This window comes from Parasteatoda tepidariorum, chromosome 3 (genome assembly GCF_043381705.1).
Source record: "Parasteatoda tepidariorum isolate YZ-2023 chromosome 3, CAS_Ptep_4.0, whole genome shotgun sequence".
Lineage (NCBI taxonomy): Eukaryota > Metazoa > Arthropoda > Arachnida > Araneae > Theridiidae > Parasteatoda > Parasteatoda tepidariorum.
In genome coordinates, this window is record NC_092206.1 from 45,137,470 (window position 1) to 45,156,429 (window position 18,960).

An 18,960-nucleotide genomic window follows, 5' to 3' on the forward strand; every position below is an offset into this window, starting at 1 on the left:
TTGGTTATCTAATTTATTTTCTTCCATCAAAAATAATCATTATTAATCAGTGAGAGTTATCTAGACAAGTTTTTGATGTTAGAATTCTTTTGAATTATAATTTGAATAAAGCTTTACAACAAATCAGGGTTGTTATGATTTTAACCCCCCCCCCCTAAAAAAAACACTTGAGAAAAAACCCAAGTGTGTTTTGTCATAATTGCATTTTATTATTAACAAACAGTTCTGGATTTCAAGCTTATAATCAAATAAAATATAAACCATATACATTAAACCATTTATATTTCCATTATTCCTATATTCTGTGTTTTTAAATAACTTAACCTTTTTAAAAACGCGTAATATTTGAAAGTGGAAATATTGTACTAAGTTATTTTTAGAAAAAATTGAGATACTAATTCATAATACAATTGAAATGACTGTTATAACAAGATACAATGTAAAATATTGTTAGAATTACAATTCAATGGAATAATAAAATAATTTATTCACAAAAATGTATTTTAATTACTATTTTTTGACCTGTGAGTCTATTTACTTACAGTATTAAATTGTACTTTTAAAATCTAGCACCATTTAACTAGTGAAATACTCGACCAAAATTCTTGTTCTGAAGTATTGTTTATTGTTTAAATACTGGTGCTTATTCTAGAAGCTCTTTTTCACCTCTTTCGCTGTATCATAGGACACAAAGTAATACACTGCACCATTGCATAAATAAATTTTTCAAGTTAAAAATTTCTTTGGAAAATTGATGTCTTTCATTTGAATTAAAATATATAACTTATCTCTTCCCCTAAGCATTTCGATTTTTGTAGTTTTTTAAAACTCCATTCTAAAACAAAATAGGTAAAATCTACGAAAGTAATTGGACTACTCTCATTAAAAATATTATTACTAATTTGTCAATGTAAATGACATTGATAATGAAATTTATTGATAATAAAACGAATAGTATTTATTAATGCAGTAGAAATTACTCAAAGACTGTAAAGAATGAAATAAATGATAAAAAATTCTATTAAGTTTGAAATTACCCAATTAAACCCTAAGAAACCCAATGGGTTGGTTTGCATCCGGGAAACCCCGCTTGTTTGTAAAACCCTGCGGCAAATGCATTAATAAATATTCATTTTTTATGTCCCCCTACGTTTAGTCATTGAATTATGCTGGTTTTTATTTAAGTAAACCACAATTCAAGTTGATATACGCTTTAGAAAGAAATTTTTATCAGTTAACAACTAGTTAAAATTTATTAAAAAGGAAACTTTCATTAAAGTATAAAATTTCAGACTGTTTTGCTAGAAGTGCTTTGAAGCCGTAATTCAAATATGTTTTATAAAACGAAAGAAAAAGTCAGATTCTCTCAAAACTGCATTCGAGATACTGATCTGCTTTTATTATCTGTCTTCACGGAATCTCATCCAGACAGTATATTCGCGTGCTGCAGGTTGCTGTGGTTTTAAATATTACACAGTTCAAATAGGAGTGCCGGGATTTCCATTTCATATTGTTTAAAGTTGGGAGAATTTCTTGTAATTTCTTCAATTTTTCTCATTCAGAAGTGATTTTGATTTCATGGCATCAGGCATTATTCGGTAGTTCTCACGAAAGCTGGACAGTTCCTGATTTGTCGAACAGAAAAAAGAACCACGAAAAGAAAGACTTTCTTACTAGTACATACCTCCGTGCTACTGAAAAAAAAAACGTAAATGTTTCTTGAGAAAAGGGGCTTGAAAACTGTCTGCTTTTTATTGCTAATGTTAGAAATTCCACAATCGAATTTTAAAAACCAAATAAAATAAAATTTACTTTTGAAAAAATATTTTTTACAATAAATAGCCTATCATGCAGAAATGTCAAATTAAAAAAATCTCAATTTTTTATTTTTTATTGTTGCTTTGCTTACGTTGTTTTTTTTATTGCATGGTGGTATAAACAGTTGATACGATATGAGAAAGCAGGGGAAAAGTAAGGAGGGAAAAAACATTAATACTATGACCGTCTTCAAGGTTAACCTTTTTCAAACTTGATTTTGATTTCATTCCGTTTTGTCAAATCAGGAAAATTTATAATTTTCAATTTTTCTCCGCTTTGTCTTGTTATTTCTATCTCTATTATCTAAAGTGGGAACTGTCAAGAAGATAAATCAACTGATTTTATTATGATTTACAATAACTTAACATTTATTAAGTGTACTGAATTAATGCTATGATAATTCATTTTTATAATTCTAAGGATCTTATTGCTGGGAAGTTTAAAAATATCGTGTTTTCCGCAATTATATAAAACAATAAGTATAATCAATGAGTATACAATTAATTAATAAGTTTTAGACAATTTTGGTTTGTAGTTGTCATCATTTTTTGTGTTGAAGTAAACTAATTTTTTTACAGAGCATGTAGTCACATTTTTAATTTAACTTTTCATTGTTATAGTTTTATTTATTTATGTATTCATTTTATTTGTCAGTTTATTCACAGAAAATTCATTAGAATCAATTTATAGCTTCATTGAAAAAAAATTTTAATATGAGAACATTTTTAATAATATATTCGCACTATCTCTTTCAAGCAACTGTTATTTTGACAACTTTATATAACTTTCACACTATAACTTCGGTTCCATAACCTATTTAGATTACCTCAGCCCCAGAAATATTGACAAACTACCAAAATGTTTACTGTGTATGAATATCATCTCTAACTATAAGATTAAGCTATTATAAAGATGTAAGATTGAGTATTATACTGACGTAAAGGTACATTTTATATTGCGTTTACACTAAGCAACGTTTTTCATGCTTTTGTGATCATGATAATTATTATTTGATTTATTTAAAATTCGTTCTAATGTATACTACTTATGTAGTTCCAATTACACTCTTGAAACTAAAATCAAATAAAATGTTCATGAAAATGAGTTAATTATTAATATATATTTTATTTAAAAATCATTATAATGGATATTACTTATGTAGTTCCAATTACATCCATTATTTCCATTTTAGTCTCTAGACTAAAATCAAATAAAATGTTCATAAAAGTAAGATATACTTTAAACGGTCATTTAATATTTTTAATACTATCAATTCTGTTTTAGTTCTATAATTATTCGATTTGTTTACAAATTGAATTCGAATGTTACTGGCTGAATTCGAATGCTTTTTTATATTTTCATTTAAATTACTGATAACTTAATTCTTCATATCACATTAAGTCAAAGCTCTTTTCAATTTTATGATTTTTTCATTAACAATCTAAATTTGGAATCTAAACTTTAAAATTATGTAAATTTTTATGTTTACTATTTTATTTAAATGTTCTTCAAACTATAACTTTTAATGAACTATTTTAAAAGGTTTATTCAATATGTTCCATGCCAGGAATAGTAGCTCTTTTGCCTTTTACTTTCGTTCTCCGTTTCTCCAAAGGAATTTTCTTAATTAAAGTAACAGATATTAACATATTGAAAACTGTTATTCTTATTTTCTACTTAAATAGGGCTAGTTTACCAGAAAGCGTTAATTAAATATTAGAAAAGTTTTAAGCAGTTGTAATAACGTTAATACGAAAATAGAAGACAAGTACTTTGTGCAACCCACAACTTAAAACAGCATTAAGTATTGAATATAGTAATTAAAAATGACTTATTACTCTCATTAAGAACTTCAAACTAACACATACCCCCGAAGAGAATGTATTTTAATTTAATTTCATTACATCTAACTACTATAAAATTATTCCGAAACGACTTAAAACGCAGATTCTAATAAATTAAATAATTAACTTTCTCGGCATTGCGTCTTAAAATTGTTCAAGCACGAGACGTGTGTTAGAAAATGGTTCTAAGTTATTAACAGCAGACGATATAAAATATTTTTGATAAGCTTTTTCTGGAGCGTCGTTTTAATGATGTCCCCCAATCTATAAAAGCGTGTGAAGTTTAATAACTCATTATTCGCGGAACAACCTCCATTTTTAGAGAAGCTTGTTAGTAAAGAAGTGAATTTTCAATGATTCATTAGTAAAGTACAATATACCCATGCAAGAGCCCTTAGCAGTTTGATTACCAGTAGAATATAAAGTGATGTTCTGTGAAAGTGGTATGTTCTACAGATTTGCTTTATTAGTAAAGGACGCTTAGGTGAAAAGAGGTTCCCCAGACGGTTGTCCAATTAGGAAAGAAGTGCTGGAATGACACTTTTCCTTTGGGCCCATTAGTAGGTTTTCGAAAAACAATTACTTCGTTAGCCAAAGAGAATTTCGTGTTTTCATTTGCAGTGATTTAGCTTACTTAGAGAAATGTTTGTTTGGGTTTGTTATTATGACTTTTGCTTTGTTTATGAACCTTTATTTCATGCTAGTTTTTGTTTTAACTTAACAAATTGTTTATTTTAGTATTAGTTTCTGTATTAAAATTAGTTTTAACATTTCTGAAAATATTGTTAATTTTTTTGACTTAGTAATGAATACAGAGAAAAATAATATCGATAATAAAATTTCTTGTTTAGATTTTGAATTCTCCAAATAAAGTGCTAAGGTGATATTTATCCTTTAGGTATATTAGTAGATTTTCGAAAAACAATTACCTAGTTAGTCAAAGAGAATTTCGTGTTTTCATTTGCAATGATTCTTTTTCAATTGATGGAATTTTTTCCTGATAATTTTCGTTTTAAAGTAACAAATTATTAAATTTTGTTTTAACATTTCTGAAAATATTGTTAGTTTTTTTGGTTTAAAAATAAATACAAGAAAAAATAATGTCTTTCTTTTATTAATGAAATTAATTGTTTAGATTTAGAATTCTCCAAATAAAGTGCTAAGGTGATATTTATCCTTTAGGTATATTAGTAGGTTTTCGAAAAACAATTACCTAATTAGTCAAAGAGAATTTCGTGTTTTCATTTGCCACGATTCTTTTTCAATTGATAGAATTTTTTCCTGATAATTTTCGTTTTAAAGTAACAAATTATTAAATTTTGTTTTAACATTTCTGAAAATATTCTTAGTTTTTTGGTTTAAAAATAAATACAAGAAAAAATTATGTATATCTTTTATTAATGAAATTAATTGTTTAAATTTAGAATTCTCCAAATAAAGTGCTAAGGTGATATTTATCCTTTAGGTATATTAGTAGGTTTTCGAAAAACAATTACCTAGTTAGTCAAAGAGAATTTCGTGTTTTCATTTGCAATGATTCTTTTTCAATTGATGGAATTTTTTCATGCTAATTTTTGTTTCAAATTAAAAAATTATTAAATTTTAGTTCAACATTTCTGAAAATATTGTTATTTTTTTGGTTTAGAAATAAATGCAAGGAAAAATAATTTATTGCCTTGAGTAATGAGATTTATTGCACATATTTTGAATTCCCAAAATGAAGTGCTAAATTTGTAGTTTTCGCTTAGATATATTAGTAGATTAACGAAAAACAATTATTTTGTTAGTCAAAGAGAATTTCGCTTTTTCATTTGCAATGACTTTTTTTTTCAATTGGTGGATTTTTTTTTTGTTGCTAATTTTTGTTTAAATGTAAGAAATTATTAAATTTTGTCTTAAAAATTCTGAATATTCGCCCATTTTTTGGTTTAAAAATAAATACATGGTAAAAAACTTTTCTCTTTAACTAATGAGATTTATTCTATAGATTTGGAAGTCCCCAAATGAAATGCTAAGGGCATATTTTTCGTTCAGGTACATTAGCAGGTTTTCAAAAAACAATTATTTTGTTAGTCAAAGAGAATTTCGTGTTTTCAATTGCAATGATTTTCTTTCATTTAATGAATTTTTTTAATGCACATTTTTTTAACAAAACAAATATAAATTTTTGTATTAAAATTAGTTATAACATTTTTGAAAACAGTGTTCATTTTTTGGTTTAAGTATAAGCAGAAGGAAAAAATATTTCTTTCCTAGATTAAATAAAATTTATTATGAAGTTCCCAAATAAAGTGATAAGGTAACATTTTTCTTATAGGAGTATTAGTAGGTTTTCGAAAAACAATTACTTCGTTAGCCAAGGAGAATTTCGTGTTTTCATTTGCAGTGACTTAGCTTACTTAGAGAAATAATTGTTTGGGTTTGTTGCTTTAATTATGGATTTTTTTCATGCTTATTTCTGCTTTATACTAATCTCTGAAAATATTGTAAAATTTTTGAATAAAAAAATGAAGGAAATTTTTCTAAAGATTATTATTAATAAAACTTATTGTATAGATGCTGAAGTTCCTGAAAAAAAAATTGGACCCATTAGACACTCGAAAAACAGTTAATGCTAAAGAAGATTTCGTGTTTTAATTTGAGTTGATTTAGCTTCTTAAAAAAATATTTGCTTGATATATTATAACAATTATATTAGAATTTTTGTCCTTTTAAAAATATCTTTTCTATTTTCTTCTTTTAATTTTCCCCTCGCAACTAAATTGTTCATTAATTTCACTAAAACTGAGTTGACATGAAAACTACGATTCAAAAATTTCTAAGGATTACTAAGTAATGATTTTTAAAGATTGTTTTTTTTCTTTTTTGTATATTGAAATTAAAAATTTCAAAATAGCTTGATAAAATTCAAAATGCAAAAAAGGTTTTTTTTTTCATTTTCGCAATAACTGATGTCAACAAAAATTAATCTCTTATAATATGCTATTTTACGTCTACAGATAAAATTAAACTTTTTTGTTGACATTTGAGTTACGAGGGAAAATCTTTGCATTTATTCTTTGAGACTTGAAAATTAAAATATAAATATCAGTATTACACTTATTGCACAACTAAGAACATACACACATTTTTTAACGATGAACTTTAATTTCTGCAAAGGAAAAGCAACATTGAAGACACTCCATTCTTCAACATTGGAGTTTTCAGAAGGGAAAATATGTAACGTTTGGAGTAAAGGCGAGTGATCATGGTGTAAACTTTTTGTACAATCAAAACTTTCATACACCATTTAAATTGTATTGAAAACTATACACAAAGATTCTTTCTCAAAGATTTCAATGCTTTCACTATATATTTACACAGACTCTTAACATAAAGACCATCACGAAACCATGTGGAACATAAAGAAACTAATTATGCAACGAAATTGCCAGGTACACAAAACAAAAGTATCTCTCTGTTACGGTAGGTAGGTATTTTATTTACGTCGTATTAGAACTGCATAAAGGGTTATTGACGAGGGGTCTGGGAAACATCCCTGGGGATGATCCGTGGACATGCCATCGCAATTTTGATTCTCTGCAGAGGGGAAGGCTCCTCTGCTTTGGTAGCCCGAGAAGCTGTGCTCGAAATCGAGAAATTTCTGGTAGCACAGTTTAACGAGGACCAATACGGTGCACCCTTGGTCCCAACGCAGGTTGATCAAAGTGGTCACCCACCCGCTTACCGACCGCAGTCGTTGATACTTGACTTCGGTGTTATACTGATTTCACGGTTACAATAAAATACACAAACAAATAACAAATCTAAGTAAAAGAAGTAGACGAGAAAGAAATGTATTTCAACTAATTCGATGTTGGATACGGCTATGTATTTAATTAACTTATTGTTAATTAACTTATTGTTAATTGACTTATTGTTAATTGACTTATTGTTAATTCGCTTATTGTTAATTAACTTATTGTTAATTAACTTATTGCTAATTGACTTATTGTTGATTAACTTATAGTTAATTAACTTATTGTTAATTAACTTATTGTTAATTAACTTATTGTTAATTAACTTATTGCTAATTGACTTATTGTTAATTAACTTATTGTTAATTAACATTCTAACTTATGCAGAGAAACTTAGTTCAACTTTAATACATTATTTTGCTGATAAAGATTGGCTGGCACTGACGTCATACATTTCATGTGTGGGTATGGGAGGTCTTCTTCCTGAAGTGCAAGCACCCATTTAGTGCAATAACTATTCTTTTTTATTTAGAATTTTCAGGACCCACAAGAAACATTTCTTAAACGACTGGATGTTGATATAGTATTTAAAGTTTAGACAGTTAATTGTATGTCACATTTATTTCGTCACTAATAATATAAATATATTAACTAGTTTAAAAAGTTTAAAATTAAGTTTTAGTCTAAATTGCTCAAGCTTTAATTAAATTCTCCTGAAATACAAGTAAGTATTATTACTCATTAAAAGCATTTTTTTTTCTTTTTACTTTTTTAACAATTAATTTTAACATTATCATTAATTATTCTAAATTAAAATGTACACAAAAATAAAAGAATATTGTATTTAAAAATAAAAACTCGTTTTTATTTTTGTGTATATGCCTTTAAAATTTCAACAAGTTCAGAAAAAAAATGTGCTATTTTATTCTTTCATTTTTATTAAGTTTGCAGTAGAAACTTATTTTTATTTATTTTTCTTCACCAAAGCTTAATAACGTTCAAAATCGAATTTTGTCACCATTTTAGAGCAACGGATTTCTTTTCTTTTGAAATCATTTATTTTTCTTTTCTAGTCATGATAAGTTTTTAACTTTTGCTTGGCTACTTTCCAACACTTTCAGAAACTATTTAAAAAAAGAAGAGAAAAACTATTGCATTGAAAAAAAGATTGCCAATGCTTTAAAGCAATTTTGTGTTTTTGAACATTTTGCTACATTATTAATCAAAGCTCGTATTTTTTAAATCTGAACTTATATAAATTTAAGGATTTGTATAATTGCAATTATTTGCATTGTTTCATTTATGTAATTCATTAAATTAAGTAAAGGTTTAACATTTTAAATTAAGCATCACAAAAGTTTTGCGCTTCTTAATTAATATTGTCATTGTGAATTTCCTGTGTTTAATTTCCCATTTTTTTAAATCCATATAAGCTTTAATTGTTTTTATTTATCAAGTACGATTCCAAATAATATGTAGTTTATATGTAGTTTTTAGGAATCTTTTAGAAATCTTTCATAAATTAATTGAATCTTACATTGATAAGTAAGCAAAAATTTATTAATTAGTTAAATTTCTGGTAATTATTAAAAAATATTTTACAAGTGAATTAAAATTAAAATAATGTTTTCAGTGTAACTAGTTTAATTTTAGTTTTCAAATGTTGGCTTATTGCCTTCGTAATATTTGCTAAATCATATTTTACTAAAATTATTTTGCTTGCCAATGTAAGTTAAAATAATAACTTGAGAATCAACTATTTCTCACTTTTGGCTCATTGCTTACGTAATATTTGTTAAATCATGATTTTACTTTTTGTTCTTAAATACCTACAGGTTTAATATAATACAGCATCCTACAACGTTTAATAAATTTGTAAAGAAATAGTCAGAACATATTAAAATAACTATTACTTTTAAACATATATTTTAGCTCTAAACGAAAAGTCTAAAATAATAACGTATATCTCATAGTTTAAGCACATTAGATTTTAATTAAGGCTTTTAATGGAAGATTTCATGTAATAAGAGTTGAGACGATCGTAAAATAAAGTATAGAAATTGCAATGAACTGTAATGGTCTTTCACAGAATAAGATTTATTTTTCAATATTTTACATTTTAAATGCTCAAGTAATTCAAAATAAATCTAGATACATGCGCTGTTTCCATAGAAAAGACTGAATTATATCGTCTATTCAAGAATCTATCTGCCTTCGAAAATAAGTTGTGTATTCGTTAGGAACAAAAGATAATCCCTGAGACCCATCAATGTTTAATCCTTTCAGATCAGTTAAACTGATTCACTCCAAACAACCTCTTCTGCTTCAATTTGTAGAAATTGTTTTGAAAAGTCAACATGCACGTATACAATTCTACGTTCGTTAAATACGCTTTTGAAATAAGGCTTTTGAGCATTAAAATGAACTCTGGGAAATAATTGAATACGAAATATTTCAGTTGTAATTTAGTCTAAGTGTATATATCGTGCAAGAAAATACATAATGAGTAATTTTTTACTGATTCCATTGTTAAAATAAAACATAATTTTTTTGTGCTATGTAGACTGCGTAGATTGGTAATTGTAAAAGATTACATTCCCACATAAAAATGTTATTTTTTTTATCTTGAAGCGCGTAGATTGATTAAAGAAAAAAGCTATGAGTGGGAAATTTTCTAATATTTTTTTTTAAATTTCCTATGAGCTGCACAATAAGTCTTCCCGATGAGCAGACCTGGTGCGTTCTCCAGAAGTGGTATCCACTCTTTCAGGACCACCACAATGGGTGAGATACCGTTGGCCATGTTAATTTGGACGTCTAGTTTCTGCCACACTAGATGGCAGCACCGAGACTCTATTTGGATGCTAAAGTGCACTAGGAATTTTAATTTTGCCGGAAATGCCAACAGCCAATAAGGCACTCCAGGGATCTTTTACATGCCGCATAATCATACGACATGGCCCTTGAGGATTTTCTGCATCCCGAAAATCCGGTGTCTGGGCCGGGGATCGAACCCGCAGACTTGGGCTCAAAAGGCCGACGACAAACCAACTGCGCCACCCCGGCACAATTTTCTAATATGGATCGAATAAAGTACTTGGGCAATATAATATGTGGTAACAATTCTGCATATGCGCTAAAAGCTTGTTTTGTGCAAATTATTTTAAAGATACACCCATTTAGGTTTAAAACCAAAGTTAACTTTATTCAAGAAAGTATCATGGAAGAAAAATAGCTATGAATAGTGATTATCTGATGAAAGTAGAGCTAAAATGATAAAAAAAAAATCTAAATTAACATTAAGCCATTCATTCTCGTTTTCATCAATGTTTATAACATTTCTTTTATTAGCCATTTGTATACCGAATTTCATTCATGTCTATTACATTAGTTTTAATATTAAAACTGGTTTGGATCCTGGGTAAAACCATTAACGAATATTTACATTGCAAATTGCAACCCAAATATTGTTGTGCACTAATTTTTTCAAGGTAGCATGAAGAATAAAAGTTTTGATATTCTTTATCCTTTTGAAAAAAATACTCCAATTAAATATCATGCAAATGGTAAAAGGTTATGTATTTTACATCAATTTGAGTGTTTGATAAGATTTACTTTGTTTCCCTTTGCCATAAAACTTTTAATGGTGATATCGATGTGAGCTCTTTCCGCTTATCTATGATCCTTTTAGAATGTTTTGTTTTAAACTTTAAAGTTATGTTTCTAAAATCCTGAAGGGGATGGCCACATGAAGTTTTTAATATACATTTATAGTCTTTAACATGCTTTCAGAAAAAAATTTGCTGAAATCCTTAGATTTCACACACACAATATTCCAATTTTCCGAGTTAATAAACCCTTTCATGGCAGCAAAACTCATTAAGCAAATCCGAAAAGTTCCCTCAAGTCTAAGTGGTGACATGTTTTAGAACAAATCAAAATATCTAAATTCTCGCTTTCGAATGATGTTAAATTAAGTGAAAAAAATTCTTGCAAATTCTTGGTTTCAGAATCTCTTGAACCTAGAATTACAGAGAGACGTGCCAAAAATGCGGTTCTTTTTCCTTTCGTATGGTAACGATTTACCGGAACCGGACATTCTGGTTTTCAAAATTATAATTCTTATTACCGCACATTTAGTAAAAATGCAACTGAGTAAATGGCTTTTATGCCGTGCTCTCAGGTAGTAGGATAAAATTATGAAATTTTACCACACTCATTACAGTATGGGAATGAAGCAACATCCCAGCTCCAAACAGCATGGCAACTCCACACAGCATAACAATGAAACCATTTTTTATTATTGACTTTACCAAAAGTCATTACCAAAGCGCTTTGGTAAAACTTACCGTGTCTTTTGGCTTTCCCCAGAAACTCGGTAAATTTTACCATATTCTGGTAGTTTTGAATAGATGTTTTTTCTTAATATAAGCATTTTAGTTTTATTTGCTATTTTTCATTTTAAAGTAAAAACTACTGAAGAAAAGTAACAAAATTAATATTTTTATTAAGAATAACTCAATTAAAAAGATACACTTTTAAATTTAAAGCTTTTAAAATGTCTTAGAGGAAATGTGAAATTATTTTTTAAACTCATTAAAAAGTACAAATGTACAAAAATTTCAAAAAAGTGCATGCATACCTTTTTTTTAAAAAATTCACAAATTTGTTTTTCATATCCTTTTAATTCACAATCATTTTTTATCAATTCTAAGAAAGCTCAATTATTTTATTGAACAAGCAACACCATTTTAGAAAACCTACACAGTTATAAATTTTTCGTTTTCATTTGAAAATATGAATAATGACGTATCAGTAATGCTTTTTTGAAGAAAAAAATTAATAAATGAATATTTGTCGTCCTTCGATTCACTTTTCTGGATGATTTAATTCTCTAAACAACTTCAAAAACTTCTCTCCAGAGCTCATAGATTATTAAAAGTAATGAAAAGAGACTTCAATAACAACTATTTTTTTTATCTTTCGTTCTGTTTGCTTCTCTCTGAAAGTAAAGTGATTAAGTAGGTCTTTAAAAGCAAATTTTATCAAAATAATCGCAGTTTTGTGGAAACAAATGGTATATAAAATAAGAAATTAATGCTCGCCTTTGGAATTTTAATATTGATTCACTCCTACGCTGTCGGAACCGTCAAGTTTAGCTGGTGAGTTAGTTTGATAGCTGTTTAAGTTGTGAAAGATAACGATAAGTAAATATGATTCTGAACTTAACAGCTAATTTAAAAGTTTTTCTAAGTGAATTATGAATGATTTTTCCTATGTCATTAGAAAAAGAAAAACATTTTGAAGTATTAATATATATTGAAGCACAGTTTAAGTCATATTGTTTTGTCCTGTTCTTGACAACTCCTGAATTTTCATGATCTTTCAAGTATGTCGATTGAATCCTTACACTATGAAGTATACTATTCGGTAAACTTTCTGCATTTTTAGTAAAATGTTAATTTAAACCATTCTAGTCAACTTAGTAAATGTTAGGATCACTATTCTGTAGACTTTCTGCAATTTAAAGGTAACATGGTTTGTTATAAAATGATTAAAGAAATTATTTTAGCTAACTAATACTAATGGTTTTGTGATGAAAATTTATGTATTTATATTATGATTGATATAACGAAAAATTATTTAATAAATCCAGAAATGATAATTTATCATATGTTTATTTTCCGTTATACTTTTAATTTTTTAACATATTACAAAAGGAAAGATTGTATTTGTCAGTGCTTTATTTATGTCAACAAGCTAATAATTGTGTAAATTATGGTGAAATTTTAAAGGTATTCAAAATATATGGTGATTTAAAAAGTGCCTAACCTTTTTTTAAGTAGATAACTCAAAAGGTAAATTAAAGGTAAAATTTATCAAGACCAGCTATACATTTTAATTGAAATTAGATATTAAAATGCCAGTCATGTCAACATGAAACAGTTTAGAAAATGCTTTTGTACCTTTGAATTAATTAATTTGTTTAAAAATTTGGCATCTTAATAGATAATTTTTTCCTACTTATTTACAAAGCAATAATTTTAATTTCTGTTAACAGACTGAGAAAAAAAACATCATCAGAAAATAGAAATATTTTTCCTGTCTCTGGTTCTAGTGAAACACACACAAAAAAAAAATTCGGTTATTTTTGCCGAAGTAAGTTGGTAATCACTTTTGATACAATGAACAATAAGATATGGTTTTATTACCATGCTGTTTGGTAGAAAATGTGATAAAACTTGGTAATTTTATCATGATACCTTAGAGCAAGGCATGAAACTCATGCATATTTTACTAAAATTACATGACATATTGTATTACATTTACTTTTCGGTTTTGCATATTTATTAAATTATATTATATTTTATTTATTTATAATTATTTATAATTTTAAAAAACAGAATTTCTGGTAAACCGTAACTATACGAACTGAAAAACTGCCAAATAAATGATTTAAATGCCGCAATTTTGGTTTTATGATCTGAATTATGGTTTTTCTTTAACAGAAAATCATTACCATCCAAGTATGTTAATTTTACTTTTTGTTCCACCAGGTACAAAAAACTTTATTGTGTAAATGAAAACTATTTTGATTATATGTTTCATTCTTTCAAAAGAAACTAAAAACCTTTTTAAAATCGAAAAAGTAATAACTGTGAAGATTTTGGCATGATTTAAAAACAGACAGAGATATTATTAGGTTTTCGAACCGAATGTTTCTAGAAGCGTTAATTAATAGATGTTTTGTTTCTGTTTATTACTATTTAGAGGAATAAAGTACACATTTTTTATGCTACTTTTTTATGTCTCGAAGTTTTTTTTTTTTATTCTATTCTTCATATCTTCTTCATATCGTTACCTTTCATTTGTATAAAACATATTTCCTAACACCATCTCGGCTGTTTCATTACTATACTCGATTGCAATTCCAGAGAAACCATTATCCCGATGGAGAGAGCCTGTTTGCATCTAAATGCACGCCAAATGGATGCCAAGCTCACAGCGCAAACGTGTGTATCAACATCGCCAACTCTTGAAACGTTTCTCAGCCTTCTTTTTTCTAGCTTTCTTAAATCATGGGAAATGAGAACAAAATCTAATCAATTTACAAGCAATAAGAATTAATAAAAATGATATCTAATAATTGTTACAAATATATGTCGCATTTGAAGAAACTGATGAAAGAACATTAAATATGGTTTCTTTCAGACAATTTTCTTCTACAGCGAAACAAAAGTAAAAATTTTTTATCTCACATTTCATTTGTTAAAAGCATGTCAGCATAAGGCGTGTCATTTTTAGTGGTCCAACCAAATCCAATGATCTTGCAATGTACATATAGTTGTTGCATTTTTTTACGAACGAATGTTCTCCTTATTTATTGAAATACGTCACCAAATCTACAATTCTTGTAAGACTTCGAAACTATAACCCTTTATTTTAATAATTCTATGATATAAATCGAAAACAATAGTACGAATTAAATTTCCATCAGATAACGAAATCAAACGGAACTACATGCAGTAGCGGATGAATACTTAAATCCTATACCGTTATGCTTTTTTATAACTTGTAACGGAGTATAAGCATAATCATTACTTAAAATTAGATTATTATGAATCTGTTATTGCGCCGGCAACGAGGTTTCTACATTTTTTAAAAGTTTAAAGTATGAAAGAATTTCCTTTTCTCTGACATTTCTCTTGTCATTTGCCCTAATTTTCGTGCAAAATTCTGTAATCATTCTGTATCGTTCTCAACAAAATGTCAAAAATAAGGCGCGTTTTGAGGTCAAAATTTCTATTTTTAAACTTGTCATACTAATCTCGAGTGTTTCTGTCAGCTATGGCATCTTCTCCATGCACATCACAAACGTCACGAGCAGCTTTTATTGTAGCCTTAACACCTTGATTAAAGCAAAGAAAGTGGTGTTAAAATTCTCCTTTTCCTCAACTTGAAATTACATTTTAATGATTTCAAAATTAACATAAATAAACTTGAACAGAAAAAGAAACTTTACGGTAGAAAAAAATATCTACTTTCAAATTATCTAAAAAATTTCAAAAATATTTAATGACATGCAAAATATTAAAATTTTAAAAAAAGAAAAAACGGTAGAAGTTAGTTTCTAACCTCAATATCTAGAGTTTAAACTTTATAATTTCGTAGTTACAGTAAAAATCTTCGTTCTTAATTTTCTACGTGTCATTTTTAATTAATCTTTTTATTAAAACATTTTAACTTTAAAAAACATCTATTTATCATGGTTTAGTTTTTATTTATTAAAAAAATAATAGTTTCTGGTATTTATTTTAAAGTTATCTAAAACTTAAGCCTTTTGACACTATAACGAAACTTGCTTCTTCAAAGAAATGTTTAAACATTTGAATTGTTTAATGGCTTTTTTTAAGTGCACATTAAAGTTGAAGAAAAAGACACGAAAAAAAATAATAATTACTTTTTTTAAGTCATTCTAATGAAGATTACGGTTTTTAACAATCTGAGCAAAATAGAAAAAAAAAACGAAAGTAATTTAGTTGTTTTTTATAGTGTTTCAAAAGTATAAAACATAACGATGGTTTTAACGAACACTTAGGATTACTGATTAAAAAATAACTACGACAAACTTTTTTTATGAATATAATTTGAATCGAGATTAGATTCTTCAGTAAAAAAATAGATAGCATAAACAGATAGCTTTTCAAAATGACATTTGTTTTTACAAAAGCAATCCGTTGCTAAAAACAAAAATTTTGTTTGTTTGAATGATTAAACTACTAAGGATTTATTTTTTAAGAGAAAAAAATTTATTTGTCTTCTTCAACAAAATTTATCTCGGATATCAATGCTAATCGTACTTCATTTTCTTCTTTCATTTGTGATTTTTGTATTTACATAATCTAACGCCGAAAAAAAGGTAAAAACAGAAATAGTAAATTTCCTTTTTCTTCTTTTGAATATTAAATATATCTTTCATTTAAGCCGATAAAAGTAAAGCTTTTATTTGCAAAAACTGTCTTTTTGGTATTTTTTTAACTTCATTTTTCTAGTGAAATGCATAATATTTTATGAGAAAATTGACTTAAATAGATTGGAATATAAATATTTTACTCTAAAAAACGAAAAGAAATTGGAAAGAAAAATGAAAGCATATATTGCAATGCAGTTATTTTGTTTATATATTCCAGGATCACCAGCAATAATAACCGACAAAGAATGACTTTTCTCTAAAATATTTTGAAATTATTTTTAGATAAACCTTAACTAAATAGTCTTAAATTTAATTATCTATATCTCATACTTATAGTACCTTATACATTATATTATATAGTCAGTTTCATTATAAAGTTAATTTAAAAATATGTCGTTCTTTCAGTTTGAAAACTAGTCATTTTTGCATCGTTTCTTCTTTTAGCACACAGTGTAAGAAATTTGGGATCAAATTATGATATAAAGTACCGGCACTTTGGGTACATCATCTATAAAATCCATTTTACCGTAAAATCCGTAAAATCGTAATTTTTAGAGAAATTGTTTAATTAGTGATTCAGTTATTTTACGGTAATTATTACCGTAAATATCATGGTATATCAGTTTTTTTGTTCCGTAACATGTTCCAGTGAAAATGGATTTTGCGGTAAAGAAGTGCCATATTTTTTTCCGTAATTTGATCCAGACTTTTTTGCAGCGTACATTCATTACAGTAAACTTACTTACTGTTATGTTTTCATAATTCATTGAATCGGATAAATAAAACCTCTTCTGCGAATTTCGGAATTCTTAGCCCCCTTGTATGGTCAAGACAGTAAAATTCTTTGATTTTGAAAACGATAACGTTTTGTAATTTTTACATTTTATTGAATAAATTGGCTTACTAACAACTTTTCTTATTTTATAGGTTTAAGTAATTCAAAGTAAGTTGATATAAACAAACAATTGAGTACTTTGTTTCTCACAAAACAGTCCTAAAGACTCTGTTTCTCTCTGCACCTCAGTATCCACGAGCCTTTATCACCAGCAGTGTCTTTATCACCAGCAAGTGGCAAAAATTATAAATAAAACATATTTGCTCTGGATTTTTTTATAAAACGCAAGATGAATATAAAATAAATTTGTTAGTATATGATCTCGTGACGATCATACAGTTGAAAAGAAAAAATAATAAAGTTTTGTAAAAAAGAAATTGTAAAGCATGTGCTCAAAAATAAGGCTAAAAACTATTACACAGATATAACTTCTGATTATAAAAAGCCAAAAATGGAGTTGGAATGATATTTTTAAGGCTAAAAACGATGGTGATAGTCAGAGAGAAAGAAAAAATTATTCAACGATTATCTGTACTGAATCATCATTGCCGACAATGAGAATGAAGCTCAGTCTTTCTCTTCATATCTGTCTAGTGTCACCACTATTAGGGCATAAAATAGAAAATATCATTCCCACTTGGTGTAAAGTTTTTTTTTCATTAAAAAGTACAATTCTATGGGGGGAAAATAGCTGTCGCCATTCAAATATTTCAAAATTCTATCACTTTAACCATTTAAAAACTGGATAATGGTTTTATTTTCATTCTTAAACGCGTGTCTTATTAAACCTTTTTACTAAATTTTATTCCATTCTCTCATTTTGCAGTGAAACGATTCCCCATAAAACGCCGAAATCAAGCATTAATGACTGTGGTCAGTAAGCCGGTGGGTGACTACTTGGATCAGTCTGTGAAGTTTCATGAATGCAGTCTGTTTGCATTCATGAAACGAGGGTGTGTGGTATTAGTCCTCGTTAAATGGTTCTACTGTAAAGTGTTCGGCTTAGCTCGCAGGTCGTTGCCAACCAAAACGGAGGAGCTACCCCCTCTGCAGAGGATTGAAATTCTTATTATATGTTTTCGGATCGTCCTCGGGTATGTTTTCAAGACAGTCGCCAGTAACCTATTGTGCAGCTTTAGTACGACGTAAATAAAGAACCTACCAACCTCTCATATTGAGAACATAGGTTCGCCAGAGACCAAATGTGTGCAATGTTGCATTATAATCATTTTTTGGGATGGGTCATCTACAGTTTTTCATATTCTCCATCCGTAGTGAAATCTAACAATTTTAAATAAATAATCAATTGATTCACTTATTCAGGTCAATAGAAAAAATTCCTTCAAATTTTTACAGTTAACACTGGAAAGACTGAAATACCTATATTGCCCAAAAGCAGTCAAAACTACTACATTGTGAAAGAATAACTAATCTACAAAAAAATTTGTTTAAAATTAATTTTTAATATTTTTGATATTATTTTCAGTTATATAACAAGTTATTAGTAATTATCAGCAATAAAAATGAATTATTGGCCATAGATGGCGCCACTGAAAAATAGGAACAATCGCACCCCCTCTGCCTAAACAGGCATACGTCAACAACTATAAAAAAATTTATAAAAGTCACAAAATTCTAAGAAATTGTGTCATTTTGTAATTAAAATGGAAAAGCAGTCGAAGTAACTTCTTTGGGCAATCTAGTGTTAAATTTAAAAATCTTTATCTTTTAAATTTAAAAGACTTTATATTA

The 18,960-nt window shown here is 27.5% G+C and overlaps 1 protein-coding gene across 1 annotated transcript in view; it reads left to right on the forward strand.

The window, feature by feature from the left end:
- Positions 1–18,960, forward strand: part of LOC107439547 (acetylcholine receptor subunit alpha-like 1) — a 205,349-nt gene that overhangs the window by 180,402 nt on the left and 5,987 nt on the right. The window lies entirely within an intron of this gene.